The sequence below is a fragment of the Pseudophryne corroboree genome, chromosome 3 (assembly GCF_028390025.1).
Source record: "Pseudophryne corroboree isolate aPseCor3 chromosome 3, aPseCor3.hap2, whole genome shotgun sequence".
NCBI lineage: Eukaryota > Metazoa > Chordata > Amphibia > Anura > Myobatrachidae > Pseudophryne > Pseudophryne corroboree.
The window spans coordinates 370,150,735-370,175,093 of NC_086446.1; the positions used below are offsets into that span (position 1 = coordinate 370,150,735).

Here is a 24,359-nt window from a genome sequence, read left to right on the forward strand (position 1 = left end):
TGTCTTGAGAGGGGAGGTCGGGCTGGTCTTGAGTGTGGCCAAAGAGAGCCCAAGAGGCAGTACATTGAAAGGGCAGACCCAACTCGGAGGTGCTATATGATTGTAGCTCTGCCCAAAACCTTTGGATAAGGGGACAATGCCAGAAGCAGTGCATAAGGTCGGCTACTGGCGCAGAGCATTTCAAGCATTTCGCCGAGTCAGACAAACCCATCAAGTGACTCCTCTTTGGAGAGATATAGGCTCTGTGTAGAATTTTATAGGCCATTTCTTGGTACAGGCTAGCCGGGATGAGTTTGAGGGAAGTTGTAAAACAGTCCATCACGGTGTTCGGGGGCATAGAGGGAATTTGGGAGGACCATGTCAGCAATTGGGTTAGGTCCGTGGTGGGAATGTGTTCTGTGCGAATGCGGGCATAGAGAGATGAGATGGAGCATATCCCAGTGCGCAGGAGCGTATCAAGGCTGTTAACAAAGTCGGATGCATGGAGATGAGAAAGGACTGAGTGTATATAATGAGAAGCCTGAAAAAAATAGAATCCATGGCTCGGTTCTATGTCATATTTAATCTGTGCTTCCGCAAAAGTGAGTGGTTTTTTGCTAGAGTCAAGAAGGTCACCGACTCGTGTGATCCCTGCAGCGTGCCATGCAACAAAGGGATAGGAAGCCTGGCCCTGCTGAAAACACGGGTTCCCAACTAGGGGGAGAAATATGGAGTGGGTGTACTGTAACTTCAGGGATTTTCTAGATAGTCTCCACGCCAACGCAGTGGAGGTAAGAAGGACATTGTCCAGAGAGAGAGATGACAAATCAGATTTAGACGTGTGTAGAACAGAGCTAAGAGAGAGGGGGGTGCAGAGTTGGGAGTCGATCAGTGAATCAGTGAAAATCGAAGTGCCATTGAGCCAGTCCATGGCGAAACGCAGGAGGCAGGCCCTGTTATATTGCTCTATGTCCGGCAGGTTCAGCCCTCCATTCTGTACTGTCTGAGACAGTTTAAAAAAACTAATTCGGGGTCTCTTATTGGACCAAATAAACTTAGAAATAGATGAGTTAAGGAGGGAGAGGTCAGATCTAGATAGCATGATAGGCACCATCTGAAGGACATATAGCAATTTGGGGAAGCTGGCCATCTTCACTAGGCTACAGCGACCCAAAAGGTTGAGCGGTAGATTCTGCCATAGCGTTAATTCTGTCTGGATCTTGGTTAGGATAGGGCGAACATTGTCTAGGTATAGACGAGCGGGGTCAGAGGGAAGGAGGACCCCAAGATACGTGATATGAGTGGTGGCCCACCGAAACGGGAAGGGGGTATCCCACCCTGTAGTAATATGAGGAAAGATGGCCAGAGCCTCCGATTTGTCAAGGTTGATCGAAAATCCTGCAAAAGAGCAAAAGCGAGAAATAGCGTGTTTTATGCTTTAAAAAAAAAAAAATCCAGATCCACAACCCGAAAGGGTGGTTTTGGCAAAACCAATCTAGATCCAAAACACGAACGGAGATCCAGCTCCAAGACCAAAACACAAAACCCGAAAAGTGTCCGGTGCACATCTCTAGTATTTTTACCTGTGGCTACCAATGTGTGAGTTTTTTTTCCCTCTGGGGCTAATGTATTTCATTTTTATCTTGTGTGGGCTTAGGCCCTCACTCAGGTTGGATCTCAAAATGCAAAGACGATATGGGCTCATGCGCAGGGCCCGCCCTGCACATGCGCCTGCATTTACTGCAATTTCAGCCTGGTCGCAGGGAGGAGGCGGTGGGTAGCATGCTGGGTGGCCTTGCCCTGTGATGGGCGGTCCCCAGCATGTGATCAAAAGGATTGCAAATTCTCCTAATAAGCAGAATTAGCAATCCTTACTGAATAGGGTCCTAAGTAAAATATAATAGCTAAGTATTAATTACAGATATAAGGCCTGATTTGCATTTGGATGCAAACCCAATAGTTTATGTACAAATCCGATGGTTAGTGGTCTGTACATGCACAAGACTCATTCTTCACATGTGCAGAATGGGTTTTGTGATATCGCTCATAGCCCCCCATTAGCTGTGGCATGATTAACATGCTGTGGTGTTTGGGAGGCAGAGCAGGGGTGGCTACTGGCACCTGTCTTCAAAACGAGGGCATGTCGCCCCTATTGATGAGAAGGGGCATCGAAATTTCTTGGACAGGATGCTAGTAACCCTAGGTGCTGGTCAGGGCTGTCTTTTCGTATGGGCTCAATGGGCTCTTGCCCAAGGGAGCCAGGAGCATAAGGGCCCTAGGCTGATAGCTGAGGGTCCCCTCTTTCCAGGGGTACCAGATTTGTGAAAATCGGCCCTGGGAACCGGAGATATCCGACCTCAAAGTAGTTGTCCCCATCCAAGCCTGTTAATTGCTCTTCCCAGCCTGATATCTTGAGTTCTGTCTAACTTAGAGTTTTTCTGAGGGCATATTCCAAAAGCTGTGACTCTCCCCTTTTGGTGGACACCAGCAACTTGTTACTACTATGCCCAGAACCAGAAATATCAGCTTCCCAGCAGCTGGTCCTTGCTCCAGCTCCACACGCATAATATGCAGTTTTAGGTTTTCATTGGTGAATTGCTCTGGCTCCTGAACTCTGATCCCTAAGTCCCCAGTACCTTGTGAAAAGTGAGACTCTCTAGTTTTTTATCCCGTTCAATATATTTTCAGGAACTTGAGATATCTGCAGTCAAGCAAGCTGCCCTCCCACCGGAAAATGATAAATATTAAGCCCACTCCACTATCCACCCCTAACCTACATATTAAATACCCCCTACCACCCTAAATGTCATGTACCAGGGCTTCTTCATTCATCTCAATGCCCCTTCTACAGTTTAGCCCCATATATGTAGTAAAGGAGTAATTAGCAGAAATTAATGCTCCAGGTCCTACATGCTGAGCGGAAGATACCGCCCAAGAGACATCTAAAGCTACAGCTGATAGCACCCCCCACCCCTACCACTGGAGGATGGGTAGGGGGCCCAGTGCTTTGCTGTGCCCAGGGGCCTACACTGCTGTTAAGACAGCCCTGGTGCTGGTCCTGGGAGATTCATACCATAGCAGAATCCTGATAAACGATTGCAAAGTGGTTTCATTATCTTTGTGATATGTATGTTTTTCCGAATTTTGTGTTGTCTTTTCAGTTGTGTGTTTGAATTAGCTGTCAACATATGGGCATCTGTGTTATGTCTGTGGGGGGACAAGCACCATGGGAAACATATGGTTGTGTGTTTATCACAGCTGGTGAAGGGACGTTTGGGGAATAGTGTACAAAAGATGTGGTTATTTATGAACAGGTAAAGGTTGCTCGGCAGATATGCCTATTGAAGATCTACTTCATGTAAAGAAACCATTTTATGCAACCGCAGGGCAGAAAAGGAACAAATCAAGTTAAACACAAAATCTATTTTTCACATTTCTTTTCTACCTATACACATATTGAGAGCATTAGCATTAATGCGAGATGCATTTTATAATTATAAAAAGCATCATCTATTCATTGTCTTTGTGCAGAGGAGTCACCTCTGTGGTGACACCCAGTGCGCACTCTGCACACCCGTACCCTCTGTGCGGCCACTCGAAAAGAGGTGTGGCCTCATGTGGGGTCTCCATTTCTTCACCTTGGGGGTGTAACCAGCATCCCTAGAGATGCTGGCTGCCCCCAGACACTGGGCTGAGTGCAGTGTCAGCTCTTCATGTGTGACAAGAACCGAGTGCTGCAAGTTAATATCACACTGCAGCATACCTCCCACCTGTCCTGAATTTCGCGGGACAGTCCCGTTTATTTGGTACTGTCCCTCCTGTGGGCTGCAGTGTCCCGCGGTGGCGATGGTGGTGGTGGAGGGGGGGGGGGGGGGGGGGGGGGGGGGCAGTTGGGAGGCTCCTGCACTCGCTGCTTAGCAGAGCAGAGCAGTGTCTATTCACTGGAGACAAAAGGGTGAGGGGGAATGTCAGCAGTTCACAGAGGGCTGGCCATGCCCCCATAGTGATGGAAAATGGGGGTGTGGCTCACGATTGCGACAGTGCCATTAAGCGTCGCCCCTTTGTTTAGGCCACACACCCCTTTGCGAACGGCTGCGGCTACGTCGCGCCAGAGTCCCGCATCCTCCCTACTGGAAGTTGTGAGGTATGCTGCAGCACTCGGCTCCTGTCGCTGCAGAAGAGCTGGCACTTCCAAGGGTGACACCATGGTGCAAGCCTTCCTCCACACCTCCCCCCCCCCCCCCTTCCTTGCACCCGGCATGTGATTATTCTGCTAGTATTCTGCTGTTTAAAATTATTCAGTATAAAACTCCAAGCGCCTATTAAAAGCATTGCCTATAACAGTCTAAAGATACAACACGTGACCAATCAGCACAGCCCCATTCTAAGGATCGTGTCCCTGGATCATCTTTCATTCTAAATGGGACTCCTGGAGGAGCAGTTTCGCAGTTTTATTTTTATTTTGCCATGATTCAGGATGCTACAGAGACATGTGAACCCTTTCATTTTGTGAGTAATAAATAGGTAAACTAGAGTTTTGTTAGGGTGTGTTTAGTCATTGTGTAAGTACTGTCTTTTCTTTAAGATTTTTTAACAGGTACAGCACAGGTGACAATAGGTCACTTCATGTCTAGGCATGCTGGCGCTTGTGTATGTCAAGTCATTTCGTGATTTGGTAGGCTTCCTGGGACCTTTAGTCCCCACTTTATGTATACTATTACCTCCGCACTCATATCCCTAGGGGTGCAGAGAAGAGCTTTCAGCCCAAGACCTACTTCCTTGGGGGTGAAAGACGTGATTTTTGGGGGTCCCAACTTCCCTAGTAAACCCAGCCCTGGCTGAAAGCTGTTCTTTGCACTGGGAGCAGAGGTATTAGTAGGTAATAGTGATGATGAGTCTGACTAACCAAAACGGTCAGACATGGAAATTCAAAGTAAACATGTTGATCATAAGATGTGCAAATGTATACAATAGGCCAAGCCTGATCCTGTCACAGAGGAATGAACTGAGAAAGACCAAAAAAGAACAGAGAAGATAGAACAATATGTCTCAATGTAAATGATAATCAGATTGTACATACAGTGGCATCACTAGGGGGATGCGGGCTGGTCCCGGGTGTCACCCACTGAGGGATGACATCAAAATGCCAGCTCCTCTCATAGGCAAACGCAGCGGGGGTTTCTGGTTGCCTGGAAACCCCCCTCCTCTTGGCAAGTGGCTCAAATTATAACAATAGCAATGGTATATAATATGAAGGTAGCTGACAGGAAGAAGAGACAGGAGCCTTTCCATGAGGTGGGAGAATGTGTGCTTAGAAAGTGCACTTCTGTCTACTACTGGTTCTATTATGTTTGTTTATTTATTTATTTAGTATGGCATGTTTAACCTTTTCCTGACCACTTATCTTATTTATATTGTTTTATGTTTGATACTGCCTATACTATAGACAATCTATAGCGTTAAATATTAATACTCTATTCCATACAGTATCAAATGTATAAAAAGTACCAATGCTCAGGGTCATTACTAGGTTCTTCTACCGCTCCCCCAGACTCCCAGAGATTATGGATTGCATTTGGAAACCCCCCTCTAGAAATCCTGCGTTTGCCACTGCCTCTTCAGTGACAGGGAACAGGGTGCTGCACTGTGACATTATGTGCAACACTTGGCTCCTGTCACAGTGTAGGAGCAGCTAGTGCAGTCAGACGAGTTTCTGGTGGCAGCCCAGTATCTCCGGGAATGCTGGGTATGCCCCCGGAGTGGTGAAAATGGGATCCAGATGCAAGGACATGCCCCCTTTCTGTGAGACTCAGGAGTGGAGAGTCTAGCTGTTGTGAGGTATAGTATCTCTGATACATCAGTCCATTCTATTAGTGCTCACAGGGACCAGACTGACAACCGTTAACCCCTCCGAGCTACTAGCCCTTCTGGTACTGCAACACGCTAGAGGACAAACAGTGTGAAGTTGGGGCAACATGGACACAGTATCGCTGTCAGACATGGAGCCCTGACCTCTGCATTGCTAGCGAGACCCAAAAAGACAGTCGCAACCTCAAAGTTACAGTTTAGCTGCAGAAGTGGTTGCAGAGTCTGGATGCCGCAAGCAATTCGTTTGGACAAGTTGTGTCGCTCTAGTATTTCCCGCTGCCCAACACAAAGAGCACCCAGGGACATGCGATCCCGTTTACTTAATGGATCACCTTCTCCATAGAGATATTGCCTTTCCCACAGGAGTAAGTTATAACCGGCTAGAACTGCATCGCTTATTAAGACCACCCGTAGCGAGAAAAGGATACAACGACTTCAATAGTACTGCATCTACATACTGTATGAGGATACATTGTAGCAAATCCCCACAGAAAGGATTACAGTATAAAGCCCTGTGACTAGTTAGGCTTAGGATAAGCTTTTCTTCTACTTGTGTGACTTTCGTGTTACAACTTTTACTAAAGCCCGGATTCAGTGACTATTTTCAGGAAATTAGCTAATTATAGAAAGTGCACTATAAACATAAATATATATATATATATATATATATATATATATATATTTACTTTCCCATATATTACTGTGGTTACAAAGGGGGTCCCCAATTGAACAGTCAATGTGAATGTTTATGCCAGTGGTTCTCAAACTGTGTGCTGTGGCACTCTGGGGTGCCTCGGGACACTTGCAGGGGTGCCCTGGGTTGGTGGTCCAGGACCAAATCAAATTATTTATGGTTAATGTAATAGGCAAAACCAGTGCTGGTAGCTGTCAATCATAGAATTTGTGGACTAACAGAAGCAAATCTTGTCCCTCATGACATACTGTATAAACACAATTCACTTAATGTAATATTTCTTTCTAAATTTCTCAATAAGAAACTGTTGGCCTAGGGGTGCCGTGAAAACAATTCTGATACTTTAGGGCGCCATGATTCAAAATAGTTTGAGAACCACTGGTGTATGCCATGGGAATCTCAAAACTTTAGCTCAATAAGATTGTTATCTACTCTATATTGTGCATTGTAATGTATTTTATGTCAGTAACATATGTGGAGTGAACTGCAAACTCCGTTTATGGTTTAACCATTTTAAAGTGTTCACAGTAAAGGAAGCATTCCAGTTGAATAAAACTCTAATTTTAAACGTTGCCATTAATGTTTGTGCAAATGGTATGTTAAACATTTGTTTCCCAAATTGTACCACAACATACTACTTGACCAGGTCACGCTCCAGGAAACCCGAGTAGCCTGTTATACTTACCCATCAATTCACTTCAATGTGTAACCTTCTTGTCAGTGTCATACATTTAATAAGTTGCACCAGACAAAGCTGCTTAAAGGCCAGCACATTTAGGATCATCTAAGATGTGCACATGAGATGGCTGAGCTTTTGAGCTGCATAGGAGAAGAAATAAAGAACTTCCATATTGTAGCCCTGCTTCTCAGTGGTCAACCAAACAGCCATAAGACACTTTGTAACAGCCTTTGATGCCAGACCAGATGATGAACTGACTCTCGAATATGTTAAAAGGAAACTTGTGGATAAACAGCTAAGTCACATTCAGGAGACAACTTCAGATTTTTTGCAGAAGGTTCATTTAAGAAATCTGTGAAGGATGTTGTCACCAGAGGCAGAACTCTGGGAGGCAACGGAGTCAGCTGCCGCCGGGCTCCTGCTTTGAAGGGGGGCACCTCTCCTCCTGTTACATGTGTTCAGCGACATTAATCAATTAAGTTAAATGACAGCAGCCGGTTTCTCTTCCGTAGCCAACTTCCCCACTAGTCACTACAACTTACAAATCACACCCTCTTTATTATAGATACACTGGAAGCAGATACCTTACTGGTGAAGCTATATATTTTATATATAAAGGAAGCATGAGAATTCTAACTATATGAAATTATTTCTCAGACAATTACAAGTAACTTCATATAGTTAGAATTCTCATACTTCCTATGCAAGAGCAGATATCTCCATCAGCAAGGTGCATTCTTCCAGTGTAATATGTTGTGGGTTCTAATCCTGGATACATCACTTGCAAATTAATTGTCAGAGAAATAATCAGCATTGTGAGTGACTGAGCAGATCTATGTAGTGTGTGGCTGAACGGATGGTGTAATGGTTAGCATTACTGCCTCACAGCACTGAGGTCATGGGTTCGATTCCCTCCATGGCCCTAACTGTGCGGAGTTTGTATATTCTCCTCGTACTTGCGTGGGTTTCCTCCGGGTGCTCCGGTTTCCTCCCACAATCCAAAAATATACTGGTAGGTTAATTGGCTTCCAACAAAAAAATTAACCCTAGCATGAATGCGTGTGTACATGTGGTAGGGAATATAGATTGTAAGCTCCACTGGGGCAGGGACTGATGTGAATGGTCAAATATTCTCTGTAAAGCGCTGCGGAATATGTGTGCACTATAAAAGTAACTGGTAATAATAATAATAATAATAAATAAATCTACCTAGTTGCAACGGTTTTGTAGTAGCTTCATATAGTTAGAATCTGCAGGCTTGCTATGCAGGAGCAAATATGTGTGTATTAGTGTATGTATATATATATAAATATATATGTGTGTGTGTATATATATATATATGTACAATAAGGGTGTATAATGAGCGCTTAATACCTAAACGTTTACAATAAATACATAAAACAAAATTCGTGCATAACCATTCACGTCAATTCCAAACAGCACTCCCAAGTGTAGGGGCTGCAGTGTAGACTTTCTTATTGACTCATATTTCGCTGAGTCATAAATACAAATGTTCAATAGAAATAAAGTCTCTGCGCCTTCAGTGCTTTGGTGTGAAAACTTCCATCTGTGTATAACCAAAAAATATATATGCGTACCAGAAATATGATCAAGTAGTGCCTGTAGTGGTATCTTTAATTGGTCATCTTCCCTTGTCCTCTTACTCCATGTATAAACGCCCTCAGCGAGGTGTTAAACCACAAATCCCCAGATCGCGGCACTTCAGGCTTGTGCCCCTCAGAGTAAATCAGAGCCTGGTCGCGGCATCACACGCTGGCAGCAGGAAGGGGCAGCAGCCTGCTCTTAGCGGGTGAATGGGTGACAGCCCGGAGAGGGAGGTGTGAGCCTGGCGGCGGCTGCTATCACCTCTATATATATATATATTGTGACAAGAACACTGGAATAGTGTTTGAGAGCAGGTATGTTTGTCCCAGGTTCTTGTCTTACATGTATTAGAAAATGTTTTGTTTTGTCAGAACCTTTTCAGTTTGTTGGAAAAGCTGGATAAGGGCCCTGAAAGAGAGATGGGGCAAGTTCCAGACATTGGGCCCAGTTCGGGTCTTTGGCCTCACAGAAGGCTAATCAGGCTTTCAGCTGTGTAAGAGTGTTATAGAGCTGCTGGCCTGATTAGTGGGGTCAGACTACCTGGTAAGACTGCAGGATCTCTGTGAGAGAGACACGCTTCCTTATACAAGTGAGCTAAACAGTATTGACTGGAAGACTCTGTGTTTTTGTTTAGAGACAGTTAGGAACGTCTTGTGTTTAGTTAGTGATGGACAGGCAAGGTATTTTCTTTTGGTGTTTGTTTTATTTTCTGTTTAATAAAACTGGTCATGGCCAGTTGCACCATAAACTGGACTTTTATGATTCCTCAGCTGCTGCAAGGTGCCATTTACCCCAGGAAACGGCACCTTGTTCCCTTACAGCGTTACAACTTGGTGGAGAATGCGAGCATGCCGTTCTGCGCATAAGTGAAAGCAGCAGCTTTATACGGCCTGCAGAAAATGGTGGTTTATGCAGATACAGCCCAGTGTGAAGTTGCTGAGACTCACCCCGAGGGTTTGATATATGTCCTGGGTGAAAGCAGCTACAAAGCCGCCTGAAAAATCTGTTGACATGGAGGAACTGCTTAAAGCCCTGCTGCAAGCTACAGCGGCTCAGCAGGAGGCCAACAGACAGCAGCAGATGGCTATGGTGGAAAATTGGAGACTGCAGCAGGAGGCCAACAGACAGCAGCAGGTGGCAATGGAGGAAAATTGGAGGCAACAGCGTCAGGATAGAGAGGCCTTAGCAGAAGTGGTGCAGAGCCTTGCAGCCCGGATTGGAGATGTGGCCGTCAGTGTTCCGACCAGCTCTAGTTCTATACGGGCCAGTCACTTCCTGCAGAAAATGACAGAGGCTGATGATGTGGAGGCCTACCTGACCACGTTTGAAAGGACTGCCGAGCGTGAGAACTGGCCGAAAGCACAGTGGGCCAGTCTGCTGGCACCTTTTCTGTCAGGTGAACCCCAAAAAGCGTACTTTGATTTAAGCCCTGCTGAGGCTCGGGACTATGATAAACTAAAGACTGAGATCCTGACCCGCCTAGGAGTCACGCTGTCAGTACGAGCACAACGGGTGCACCATTGGGTGTACGCCATGGAGAGGCATCCTCGCTCCCAGATGCACGACCTTATTCAGCTAACAAAAAAATGGTTACAGCCAGAGATATTAACTGGTCCCCAGATGGTTGAAAGAGTCGTCATGGACCGCTATTTGAGATCTTTGCCTGTGGTCCTGCGCAAGTGGGTGAGCCATGGAAACCCGGATACTGCTGACCAATTAGTGGACATGGTAGAGAGGTAATTGGCAGCAGAGGAACAACTGATGACCACCCAGCAACCCATAGATCCTCGACAGCGCCCTTCAGTAAAGACTGGTAAGACTGTTCCGTGGGAAAATGTTGCTGGGCGGTTAAGAGAACGTAAGGCTGGAGAGACTGTAAACACTGGCCCTGGAGACAGGCCAATGGGGCTAGAACGTTCTATGCTGCCCAAACGGGTTGATAATCGTGTGGTTAAATGTTTTAGGTGTGGTATGCCAGGTCATGTTATTGCCAATTGCCCAGTCACGCAAGAACCCATGCAATGTGATGCTGCCTTTGAATGTCGCAGAATGTCTTTCTTTGCTAGGTTAGCCTGTACTGTGGTACCTTCACCTGAGCTGGAAAAACAAATGTGTGATGTGTTCTTAGAGGGTAACCGGGTAGAGGCCTTGCTAGATTCAGGAAGTTTAGTTAACCTCGTGAAAGCTGGGTTAGTGAAGCCCTTAAAGGTCCAGCAAATACCTATTGGGGTAACTTGCATACATGGGGATACCCAACATTATGTCACTGCTGAAGTGAATATAGAAACTTGTTGTGGGTCAGCAATGGTTAAAGTAGGACTGGTCCCCACCTTGGTGCATGAGGCCATAATAGGGAGGGATTTTCCTCATTTTTGGAAACTGTGGGAATCACGTTTATCAACAGATGTGAGAAGTAAAGAGCCAGTCGATAATACCGGTGATTTTATGGATGTACATGTGTCTTCGGAGCTTTCTGACCCTTTGCCTTTTGCTAGTTTGGCCGGGGAAGTGACAGATGGGGAGTCCAGTGAGGACCCTCTTGCTGGGAACAGAGACATAATAGTTAGAACTGAAAGTGTGCCTGACCTGGAGGTAAAGAAGGATCTGTTTGCGTCTGAACAGTTAAAGGATCCTACCTTGATAAAGGCTAGAGAGAATGTTAAGATTGGTAATGGGGAACCTGTGGTACCAGGTGACAGGGTTACGTATCCCCACATGGCCATCTGTAATGAACTCTTGTACCACATTGTCAAAAAGGGTGAGGATGTGGTGGAACAGCTGGTAGTTCCCCAGCCTTACCGGAGAACGGTACTAGATTTAGCTCATAGTCACGTTACAGCAGGACATTTAGGAGTAGAAAAAAACACTAAAAGAGTTTTACAAAGGTTCTTTTGGCCAGGGTTTTATAAAGAAGTGTCTGAATATTGTTCTCCCTGTCCTGAATGCCAGTATCATGCCCCTAGACCCCATTTCAGGAGCCCACTATTTCCCATGCCTATCATAGAGGTTCCATTTGACAGAATAGCCATGGATCTCGTGGGACCCTTGTTAAAGTCCGCTCGGGGCCATCAGTATATCCTGGTAATTATGGACTATGCCACTCGATATCCTGAGGCTATCCCTTTACACACTATCACAACCAAGGCGATAGCTAGGGAGCTGGTGCAGGTTTTTAGTAGAGTGGGAATACCAAAAGAAATTTTGACCGACCAAGGTACTCCATTTATGTCAAGGATCATGAAAGAATTGTGCAAATTATTTAAGGTCACTCACCTTAGGACGTCCATCTACCATCCCCAAACTGATGGGTTGGTGGAAAGGTTCAATAAAACATTAAAAAGTATGTTAAAAAAGGTTGTTGATAGAGATGGGAAAAACTGGGATTGTTTGTTGCCCTACTTGTTAATGGCCATCAGAGAAGTTCCTCAGTCCTCTACGGGGTTTTCTCCATTTGATTTATTGTATGGTAGACACCCCAGAGGGCTGTTGGACATTGCCAAAGAGATGTGGGAAGGACAGCCCACTCCTTATAGAAGCGTTATTGAACATGTAACACAAATGCAGGATAGGATTGCAGCCGTGGTACCTATTGTCAGAGAGCATATGGAACAGGCCCAAAGTGCTCAACAGAGGGTATATAACCGGAGTGCCAAGATACGGGAATTTGCTCCCGGAGATAGAGTTCTTGTTTTGGTACCCACTGTGGAAAGCAAGTTCCTAGCTAAATGGCAGGGTCCATTTGAGATTAGGGAAAAAGTGAATGAGGTTAATTACAAAGTATACCAACCGGGAAAGAGAAAACGCGAACAAATCTACCATGTTAACTTAATCAAACCCTGGAAAGATAGGTTGTCTCTGTCAGCGGAGCCTTGCTCTTCAGTGTCTTCACCTCGGTTGCTTCCAGCAGTAAAGGTGTCAGAGACATTATCAGCTGATCAGAACAATCAGGTTAAAGAATTTCTCATTCAAAATAGGGAGATATTTTCAGAGCTGCCTGGCCGAACGACCATAATAAAACATGACATTGTCACAGAACCAGGGGTCAGGGTCAATTTAAAGCCATATAGGATTCCTGAAGCTCAGCGAGAAGCTGTTTCTAAAGAAGTTAAAACCATGTTAAAACTTGGAGTCATAGAGGAATCTAACAGTGAGTGGTCCAGTCCCATAGTTCTCATCCCGAAGCCAGATGGTAGCATACGCTTCTGTAATGACTTTCGTAAGTTAAATGAGGTGTCCAAATTTGACGCATACCCCATGCCCCGTGTGGATGAGCTTATAGAAAGGCTGGGAACAGCCAGGTTTCTCACCATATTGGACCTGACCAAAGGTTACTGGCAAATACCTTTAACTGATAGCGCAAAAGAAAAAACAGCCTTTTCGGTTCTGGAGGGGCTATACCAGTATAAGATGTTACCCATTGGGTTGCATGGGGCTCCAGCAACCTTTCAACGGGCAATGGATAACATTTTGAGGCCCCATAGTAAATATGCAGCTGCCTATTTGGATGATGTGGTAATTCACAGTACAGACTGGGGGTCTCATTTGGTTAAAGTACAAGCAGTACTGGACTCAATCAGAGTGGCAGGGTTAACTGCTAACCCAAAAAAGTGCTGCCTCGCAATGGAGGAGGTCAAATACTTGGGCTTCACCATAGGCAGAGGTCTGATTAGGCCCCAATTGAATAAAATTGATGCTATTCAAAACTGGCCTCGTCCAGTGAATAAAAAACATGTAAGGGCTTTTTTAGGAATAACTGGGTACTATAGATGGTTTATTCCCAATTTTGCGACCACAGCAGTGCCTTTGTCAGACCTTACCAAAGGGAAGCAGTCAAATATGGTGAAATGGAACTCTGATGCAGAAAAAGCGTTCCAAACATTAAAAGTGGCTTTGTGTTCACAACCGGTATTGATAACACCAGATTTTTCAAAATAATTTGTTGTACAGACAGATGCCTCAGAGGTAGGGATAGGGGCTGTGTTGTCCCAAACCAGAGATGGGGACGAACACCCTATCATTTATTTGAGTAGGAAACTCAATGAGCATGAAAAAAGGTATGCCATTGTGGAAAAGGAGGCTTTGGCCATTAAGTGGGCACTAGATGCCTTGAGATATTACCTCTTGGGTAGACAATTCAGACTAGTGACAGATCATGCCCCTTTAAAATAGAGGTAAGAATGCTTGTGTAACTAGATGGTTTCTAGCGCTGCAAGATTTTAAGTTTACTGTTGAAAATAGACCGGGTACACAATTGGTCAACGCAGATGCATTGTCCCGCATCTTCTGTTTGGGGGCTACAAGTGTTCCGGTCCCTTGGTCGAAACAGGGGAGGGGGATATGTGACAAGAACACTGGAATAGTGTTTAAGGGCAGGTATGTTTGTCCCAGGTACTTGTCTTACATGTATTAGAAAAATGAAAACTTCTAGGAAAATGTTTTGTTTTGTCAGAACCTTTTCAGTTTGTTGGAAAAGCTGGATAAGGGCCCTGAAAGAGAGATGGGGCAAGTTCCAGACATTGGGCCCAGTTCGGGTCTTTGGCCTCACAGAAGGCTAATCAGGCTTTCAGCTGTGTAAGAGTGTTATAGAGCTGCTGGCCTTGATTAGTGGGGGCAGACTACCTGGGAAGACTGCAGGATCTCTGTGAGAGAGACACGCTTCCTTATACAGGTGAGCTAAACAGTATTGACTGGAAGACTCTGTGTTTTTGTTTAGAGACAGTTAGGAACGTCGTGTGTTTAGTTAGTGCCGGACAGGCAAGGTATTTTCTTTTGGTGTTTGTTTTATTTTCTGTTTAATAAAACTGGTCGTGGCCAGTTGCACCATAAACTGGACTTGTATGATTCCTCAGCTGCTGCAAGGTGCCATTTACCCCAGGAAACGGAACCTTGTACCCTTACAGCGTTGCAATATATATATATATATATATATATAAACACTCACTTCTTCCAAAAGAGAAAAAAGAAATTGACCAGCACTCACGTTTAGTAGATGAAAGAAAAAGGGTTTTATTCCTGACAATCCATCTGGATATAACCCGGTACTACAGCCCGCCCGACAGCTGTTTCAACGCACAATGGTTTTCATCAGGGGCAGCTGTCACCCTGTCCAGAGTCTCTTTAAATAGCAGAGAGGGCGCTGGAAAGTTTCAAACAGGAAGCCCGTCATCTGGAGGCAGCGCGTCACAGCTGCTGCCTGATTGGCTCCTTCCAACACGTGGGTTGTGTTGCTACAATAAACAAACCCGGCTCTCTCCTTAGCAACCCGCTCCGGCAGCGCGACATCGGTGTAGCGCAGGCAGATCTGTATTTTTGTGCAGCGTCAAACAGGTGAAGTTGCTGCTGTCTGTATCCCCAGCCAGCGGCACACCTGTAGAGTAATAGCCACACAGTGCGCCGACAGCAGGGAACTACAACAGCCCAAACACATATACAAACCGTGAAACAAAACACAAGTGAGCAAACTGTACTAACTTGCACAGCAATGGTATCAACCACTCAGGGAACGATAAAGTCTAATTGTAGTATAAAGCCATTATACTGATTGATTATAACCATGGTTATTGTCACCATAATTAATACACCACCGAAACTGTATAAAGTACACAGGACAAGAGTGAAAGGCAAATAAGAGCACCGTATAGTGTAAAGAACCAAAGGGATAAATAATCATCACCTGTAGGACAAAGCGTGTCCCTTGGTACAATACCCAGTATTCCCATGCCGTCTCCGAGCATGGTACTGACTGGGCCCAACACTGCTTAATTGCTAAGATCAGACGGGATCGGATGGTTTCCAGTGTGGTATGATTGTATCAAACAGATGTGTCCATATATACATATCCCAATGTATCAATGTCACCCCTCATCTCTCAATTGCATCACGTTATACTCCTGTGGGCTTATAACAATGTACAAGCACTAAAACAGAAACCAAAGTTAATACTAATGAATGAGAGACAAATCAGGGGAACCTCAAGTGGGGGACACATCAAGTCCCTTGATACAACACCCAGTATTCCCACATCGTCTCCAAGTGTGGTACTAGCTGGGCCCATCACTGCTTAATTACCAAGATCAGACGGGATCGGATGGGTTCCAGTGTGGTGTGGTAGTATCAATCACTGCAGTGTCCATAAATTCAAAATCATATATGATGTTGAGGACAATTAGAGGCAAATTTAAACCAAAGTCTGTAATCACAATAAAGCAAACAGTTAAAGCTTGTCTGGTATTTAAGCCTCTGGTGTCCAGGAAGGCACCGTAAGTCAGAAACACATGTTAATCAGAAAGACTTGAAACATGATATGGTCATCACTGTAGTCTAAAACAATCAAGCATCAGCAGATGATAAGTGATGAAACAAATCATAATTGACAAGACATGACACACGGCGGTGTCTCAGAAAAATAAACCAAAATGTTGGACACTATACACTGTTGTACAGGGTCAGAGGAAGCAACCCAAACGGAATTCCTCATTGAGCCCATTTGGGGCCAATGTTTTTAATCTATCAATCCATTGATGTTCTCGTTGCAGTAAAATTTTGTTGCGATCACCACCCCTTTGTAGAGGTGGGATTTGATCCAAAATACAACACTTAAGTTGATAGATAGTGTGTTTCGCCTCCCTGAAATGTCTTGCCACAGGTAAATTTGTGAAGTCACTTGAAGCCCCATCTTGGATGATGCTCTTCTTGATTGTAGAACGATGCTGGCTTAAACGCTCCTTTAGCATCCTACTGGTCTTTCCAACATAAAGCAGATTACATGGACATTTTAGTACATAGACTACAAATTTACTGTTGCAGTCAAGTCTTTGTTTAATAGTATATGCCTTATTGTCCTGAGGGTTAATAAACCGATTGCCAAGTAGCAAGAATGGACAGTTTGGGCAACCCGTGCACTTATGTACCCCTGTTTTGATAGTCAACCAGTGAGAAGGTGTGTTCTTTTTTCTCTTGGAAAAATCTGTCACAACAAGCATATCTTTCAGATTGGGTCCTCGTCTGTAGGCGAATCGAGGCGGTTGCGGAATAGCTTTTGCCAGAATTGGATCTGTGTCAATGAGGTGCCAATGCTCATAAATCTTCCTGCGTATGAAACTAGAAGCAGTGGTATACATGCTGACAAAATTGAACCTGTCATTGTCTTTGTTAAGAGAAGCGTCTTTACCATATAGGAGTTCCTCTCTCCTTATTTGGCCAATTTTTGTGAGTGCCAAATCAGTGTCTTCCTTTGAATATCCACGATCGAGGAAGCGTTGACACATAGATTGTAAAGCCGATGGTATTTCAGAAGAGTCAGAGGTGATCTGTATCACCCTTAAGATCTGTGAGAATGGTAACCCTCTTTTAAGGGGTGCCGGGTGGAAAGTCGTTGAGAGCAAGAGCGTATTCCTATCAGAGTCTTTACAATGAATCTTGGTGGTCAGTTTGTTGTTGGACAGAAGAACGGAAACGTCCAAAAAATTAATTTCTGTTTTACTAAACGTGAGGCTGAATCTAATGGTGCCAGGAAGTGAATTCAGATGATCAATTAAGGTCAGGAGTGTTTTCTCTCCCCCATACCAGATAAAGAATAAGTCATCAATATACCGGACATATGCTGTCAAAAACCGGCCAAATAAGGGGTGACCTGTAATATGTTCCTGTTCATATGTTGACACGAAAATGTTAGCGTATGCTGGGGCCATGTTAGACCCCATGGCTGTCCCCTGTTTTTGTAGAAAAAAACAATTTTCAAATAAAAAATAGTTTTTATTCAAAATGAGACTGATAAGTAATACCATATACTCTGACGGAGGTCCAAAGTATTTATCACTCTCTGTTATTAGCCGTCTACATGACTCAATGCCAAGTGCATGCGGAATGTTCGTATATAAACTTGATACATCAAGTCTGACCAGTAATGCATCATCAGGAATGTGCTTGATACATTCAAGTTTCCTTAAGAAATCTGTTGTATCCTCAATGTAACTAGCCGCACTTTTAGCAAGAGTCTGTAGATAAATGTCTACAAACTGTGAAAGTGGTTGACATAATGATCCGCGTGCTGAAATGATCGGGCACCCAAAGGGCTGTGTCAATGATTTATGGATTTTAGGTAACGTATACAGGATTGGGGGTTTTGGATGAGGCGTAGTCAGAAAGTCAGCAGTAGTTTGATTAATGTACCTGTTATTGACTCCCAAACTGATTATTGAATCAATTTCCTTTTTGTATGTCCATGTGGGGCCATAAGGGAGTTTCTGATAGCAAGTTGGGTCTGACAATTGTCCATTAGCCTCTTGTGAATAGTAATCATAGTCAAGGAGGACAATGCCTCCTCCCTTGTCTGCAGATCTGATGACCAGGTGATTGTCATTCTGTAAAGATTTAATGGCAGCTCTTTCTCCCTTCGTGATGTTGGAATGACTAATCCTTTGCTTCTCTATATAGGGCATTGTGTCCCTTTTGAGTACTCTCAAGAAGGTGTGGATTGAAGGATTTAGAGTAGGTGGATCAAATTGACTGGTTTTCTTCAAAGGACAGTGAGGTGTACAAGATGAAACCGTCGTGGAAGTATCTGGTACCTGGGAATTGGAGTAGTAGTCCTTTAAACGAAGTTGTCTTCCTAATTTGTAGAGGTCCACCTGCCAGCGGAAGCTATCTTGGCCAACCGTTGGCACAAATGATAATCCCTTGTTCAGGATAGAGAGTTCTTCATCCGTCAGTTTGTGTTTGGATAAGTTGAAGACCACCGATACCTGCGCTTTATTCTCTATTTTTTTCTTCCTTTTTCTCCCACCTCTGCGGGTGGGTAAAGCGGGTTTTTTGGAGCCCTCCTGTTGCGTTCAGATCTGGAAAGGTAGGTGGCACCTTGTGTAGATGTGGATGATGCATCAGAATCACTCGCTGAAGTTTGGGATCTGCTTTCAATGTCCGTGAAGGGTACGTTAGGTCTACGTCCTCCACGTCTCAGTTGTGGTTTGTACTTGCGTGGCTCACTCCGCGACAACCAGGGGTATACCCTATTCTCCTTATAGTCCAGTTTAACTTGTTTAGATTTATTTTTCTTGAATCTTAACAGGTCTCCACGGAATTTGTCAATGTCCTTATTTAATTTAGTGAAAAGGTCACAGTCAGGAGATTGTATTGTCCTAAATAATTCTGAAGCCTCTAATTCTGAAATATCTCTTCTAATTTCAGTTAGATCTAATCCAGCCTGTTCAATTACAAGCAGCATTAGATCCTGGGAACATTTATTCAAAATGTTACACCACTTCGTGCAAGAATCATTGTTGTGTCTCCCCAGTGTGGGTTGGTTATGCAATCTAAACCCTCTGGGGATGAGAGATTCTCTATAATATTGGGAGAGGGTTAGGCCATGCAAATGTAGCTCAACCTCTCTCTTTTTAAGTCTGAGCAAATCATTTACAAATTCCTCTGGACTATCTTTATCAAAAGCCAAGGATTCAGTATTGTCAAAAAGAATCCGTTCCGCATCTGTTTTGTCAAATTGAAGAACAGAGACCAGATCTTTGTTGGCACTGGTAGACATTTATATACACAGAGGTATATTGTGTAATGTAAAAGTAAAAAAGTAAAAAATGGCAACCACATACTTCTGTGTGCAACTGACAAAAATAAAAATCACTGCATAATCCAAAAAAAGAAAAGAAGAATGATTTAAATAAATAATGATCAAAAAAATTGGTGATCAATTGATCTCCACTGCAGAGATCTTAACCACACTGACCGGTGGCAGGTGGACCTCTACAAATTAGGAAGACAACTTTGTTTAAAGGACTACTACTCCAATTCCCAGTTACCAGATACTTCCACGACGGTTTCATCTTCTACACCTCACTGTCCTTTGAAGAAAACCAGTCAATTTGATCCACCAACTCTAAATCCTTCAATCCACACCTTCTTGAGAGTACTCAAAAGGGACACAATGCCCTACATAGAGAAGCAAAGGATTAGTCATTCCAACATCACGAAGGGAGAAAGAGCTGCCATTAAATCTTTACAGAATGACAATCACCTGGTCATCAGATCTGCAGACAAGGGAGGAGGCATTGTCCTCCTTGACTATGATCACTATTCACAAGAGGCTAATGGACAATTGTCAGACCCAACTTGCTATCAGAAACTCCCTTATGACCCCACATGGACATACAAAAAGGAAATTGATTCAATAATCAGTTTGGGAGTCAATAACAGGTACATTAATCAAACTACTGCTGACTTTCTGACTACGCCTCATCTAAAAACTCCAATCCTGTATACGTTACCTAAAATCCATAAATCATTGACACAGCCCCCTGGGCGCCCGATCATTTCAGCCGATCCGATCCGATTCCGATTCATCCGATCCGATCATTATGTCAACCACTTTCACAGTTTGTAGACTTTTATCTACAGCCTCTTGCTAAAAGTGCAGCTAGTTACATTGAGGACACAACAGATTTCTTAAGGAAACTTGAATGTATCAAGCACATTCCTGATGATGCATTACTGGTCACACTTGATGTATCGAGTTTATATATGAACATTCCGCATGCACTTGGCATTGAGTCATGTAGACGGCTAATAACAGAGAGTGATAGAAACTTTGGACCTCCATCAGAGTATATGGTATTACTTATCAGTCTCATTTTGAATAAAAACTATTTTTTATTTGAAAATAGTTTTTTTCTACAAAAACAGGGGACAGCCATGGGGTCTAACATGGCCCCAGCATACGCTAACATTTTCGTGTCAACATATGAACAGGAACATATTACAGGTCACCCCTTATTTGGCCGGTTTTTGACAGCATATGTCCGGTATATTGATGACTTATTCTTTATCTGGTATGGGGGAGAGAAAACACTCCTGACCTTCATTGATCATCTGAATTCACTTCCTGGCACCATTAGATTCAACCTCACATTTAGTAAAACAGAAATTAATTTTTTGGACGTTTCCGTTCTTCTGTCCAACAACAAACTGACCACCAAGATTCATTGTAAAGACTCTGATAGGAATACGCTCTTGCTCTCAACGAGTTTCCACCCGGCACCCCTTAAAAGAGGGTTACCGTTCTCACAGCTCTTAAGGGTGATACGGATCACCTCTGACTCTTCTGCAATACCATCGGCTTTACAATCTATGTGTCAACGCTTCCTCGATCGTGGATATTCAAAGGAAGACACTGATTTGGCACTCACAAAAATTGGCCAAATAAGGAGAGAGGAACTCCTATATGGTAAAGATGCTTCTTTTAACAAAGACAATGACAGGTTCAATTTTGTCAGCATGTATACCACTGCTTCTAGTTTCATACGCAGGAAGATTTATGAGCATTGGCACCTCATTGACAAGGATCCAATTCTGGCAAAAGCTATACCGCAACCGCCTCGATTCGCCTACAGACGAGGACCCAATCTGAAAGATATGCTTGTTGTGACAGATTTTTCCAAGAGAAAAAAGAACACACCTTCTCACTGGTTGACTATCAAAACAGGGGTACATAAGTGCACGGGTTGCCCAAACTGTCCATTCTTGCTACTTGGCAATCGGTTTATTAACCCTCAGGACAATAAGGCATATACTATTAAACAAAGACTTGACTGCAACAGTAAATTTGTAGTCTATGTACTAAAATGTCCATGTAATCTGCTTTATGTTGGAAAGACCAGTAGGATGCTAAAGGAGCGTTTAAGCCAGCATCGTTCTACAATCAAGAAGAGCATCACCCAAGATGGGGCTTCAAGTGACTTCACAAATTTACCTGTGGCAAGACATTTCAGGGAGGCGAAACACACTATCTATCAACTTAAGTGTTGTATTTTGGATCAAATCCCACCTCTACAAAGGGGTGGTGATCGCAACAAAATTTTACTGCAACGAGAACATCAATGGATTGATAGATTAAAAACATTGGCCCCAAATGGGCTCAATGAGGAATTCCGTTTGGGTTGCTTCCTCTGACCCTGTACAACAGTGTATAGTGTCCAACATTTTGGTTTATTTTTCTGAGACACCGCCGTGTGTCATGTCTTGTCAATTATGATTTGTTTCATCACTTATCATCTGCTGATGCTTGATTGTTTTAGACTACAGTGATGACCATATCATGTTTCAAGTCTTTCTGATTAACATGTGTTTCTGACTTACGGTGCCTTCCTGGACACCAGAGGCTTAAATATCAGACAAGCTTTAACTGTTTGCTTTATTGTGATTACAGACTTTGGTTTAAGTTTGCCTCTAATTGTCCTCAACATCATATATGATTTTGAATTTATGGACACTGCAGTGATTGATACTACCACACCACACTGGAACCCATCCGATCCCGTCTGATCTTGGTAATTAAGCAGTGATGGGCCCAGCTAGTACCACACTTGGAGACGATGTGGGAATACTGGGTGTTGTATCAAGGGACTTGATGTGTCCCCCACTTGAGGTTCCCATGATTTGTCTCTCATTCATTAGTATTAACTTTGGTTTCTGTTTTAGTGCTTGTACATTGTTATAAGCCCACAGGAGTATTACGTGATGCAATTGAGAGATGAGGGGTGACAGTGATACATTGGGATATGTATATATGGACACATCTGTTAGATACAATCATACCACACTGGAAACCATCCGATCCCGTCTGATCTTTGCAATTAAGCAGTGTTGGGCCCAGTCAGTACCATGCTCGGAGGCGGCATGGGAATACCGGGTATTGTACCAAGGGACACACTTTGTCCTACAGGTGATGATTATTTATCCCTTTGGTTCTTTACACCATACTGTGCTCTTATTTGCCTTTCACTCTTGTCCTGTGTACTTTATACAGTTTCAGTGGTGTATTAATTATGGTGACAATAACCATGGTTATAATCAATCAGTATAATGGCTTTATACTGCAATTAGACTTTATCGTTCCCTGAGTGGTTGATACCATTGCTGTGCAAGTTAGTACAGTTTGCTCACTTGTGTTTTGTTTCATGGTTTGTATATGTGTTTGGGCTGTTGTAGGTCCCTGCTGTCGGCGCACTGTGTGGCTATTACTCTACAGGTGTGCCGCTGGCTGGGGATACAGACAGCAGCAACGTCACCTGTTTGACGTTGCACGAAAATACAGATCTGCCTGCGCTACACTGATGTCGCGCTGCCGGAGCGGGTTGCTAAGGAGAGAGCCGGGTTTGTTTATTGTAGCAACACAACCCACGTGTTGGAAGGAGCCAATCAGGCAGCAGCTGTGACGCGCTGCCTCCAGATAACGGGCTTCCTGTTTGAAACTTTCCGGCGCCCTCTCTGCTATTTAAAGAGACTCTGGACAGGGTGACAGCTGCCCCTGATGAAAACCATTGTGCGTTGAAACGGCTGTCGGGCGGGCTGTAGTACCGGGTTATATCCAGATGGATTGTCAGGAATAAAACCCTTTTTCTTTCATCTACTAAACGTGAGTGCTGGTCAATTTCTTTTTTCTCTTTTGGAAGAAGTGAGTGTTTATATTAATTGCCAGGACCCTGCACCAGAACCTAATGCTATGGACACAGAGTGCTGTCATTTTGCTATATTTTATATATATATATATATATATATATATATATATATTGGAGATCAGTAGTGGCAGCACTCAGGAGACGAATAAGTACTTATTCGTCTCCTGACTGCCGCCACTACTGATCTCCACTGCATATATAGTCCGTAAGGTCTGGAAGGAGGGCACCGGAGCACATATACCAGCAGCTATTTACTGATGAGTGCCGGATCTGTTGATCTCCCTCTCTCTCTCTCTCTCTCTCTCTCTCTCTCTCTCTCTCTCTCTCTTATATATATATATATATATATATATATATGTGTGTGTGTGTATGGGGGGCACCAATATTTTTCTTGCCTCCGGGCAACTGGGACAAACTTACGCCACTGGTTGTCACCATTAGAAGCTGTGGGTTAAACCTCCTGTAGCATCCTGCCAATCCCAGAAAATAATGGAACTGCTTCTATGTGGTGGGCACTGCCATATTCCCTCAAGATCTGCACCTTAGTTACAAAACACAATCATTGCCTGCCATGTAACCCAGGTATTTGGACTTTTTTTTTCACAGCATACATTTTTTAAAGTAAGCTGTTAAACCTGCTTTCCATAATAACTGGAGTACAGTCCAAATATTGTTAAAGGAACAACCCAACTGAGAGTACTTAGCCTCAATATGTCCCCTCTCCCAGCAGGACACTCAGACTCTGACAGCTCTGTGACTGACAGCACCAAACTCTGGATTGACTCCTTACCACGTGGAACAGGACCTAACAGTTTTGGCATGTGTAGAGGAACAATTAGTGGCCCAATCAAGAACTCACAAAATCATGGAGACAAGCCACCTCTTCCCAGCTGCAGTTAATGACCTCTGCAGATCCACTTATCAAGGCCCAAACAGAAGATCTCCCAGTGCTGGTGGTGGACAGACTTCCTTATCTGCTGCTTGAGCATTCTCCATCAAATGGATCACCATGGTCAATTTCTCCACGTGCTGAATACCAATATGCCAGCCAAGGTGTAAGTAGTTAAATGTA

The 24,359-nt window shown here is 43.9% G+C and overlaps 4 pseudogenes; 2 read left to right on the plus strand and 2 right to left on the minus strand.

Moving 5' to 3' along the window:
* Positions 1-15,519: 15,519 nt before the first annotated feature.
* Positions 15,520-15,639, minus strand: LOC134896685 (5S ribosomal RNA; annotated as a pseudogene).
* Positions 15,640-15,821: 182 nt separating this feature from the next.
* LOC134897684 (5S ribosomal RNA) lies at positions 15,822-15,941 on the minus strand (annotated as a pseudogene).
* A 6,167-nt stretch (positions 15,942-22,108) lies between these two features.
* Positions 22,109-22,228, plus strand: LOC134897685 (5S ribosomal RNA; annotated as a pseudogene).
* Positions 22,229-22,410: 182 nt separating this feature from the next.
* Positions 22,411-22,530, plus strand: LOC134898495 (5S ribosomal RNA; annotated as a pseudogene).
* The last annotated feature ends 1,829 nt before the right edge of the window (positions 22,531-24,359 follow it).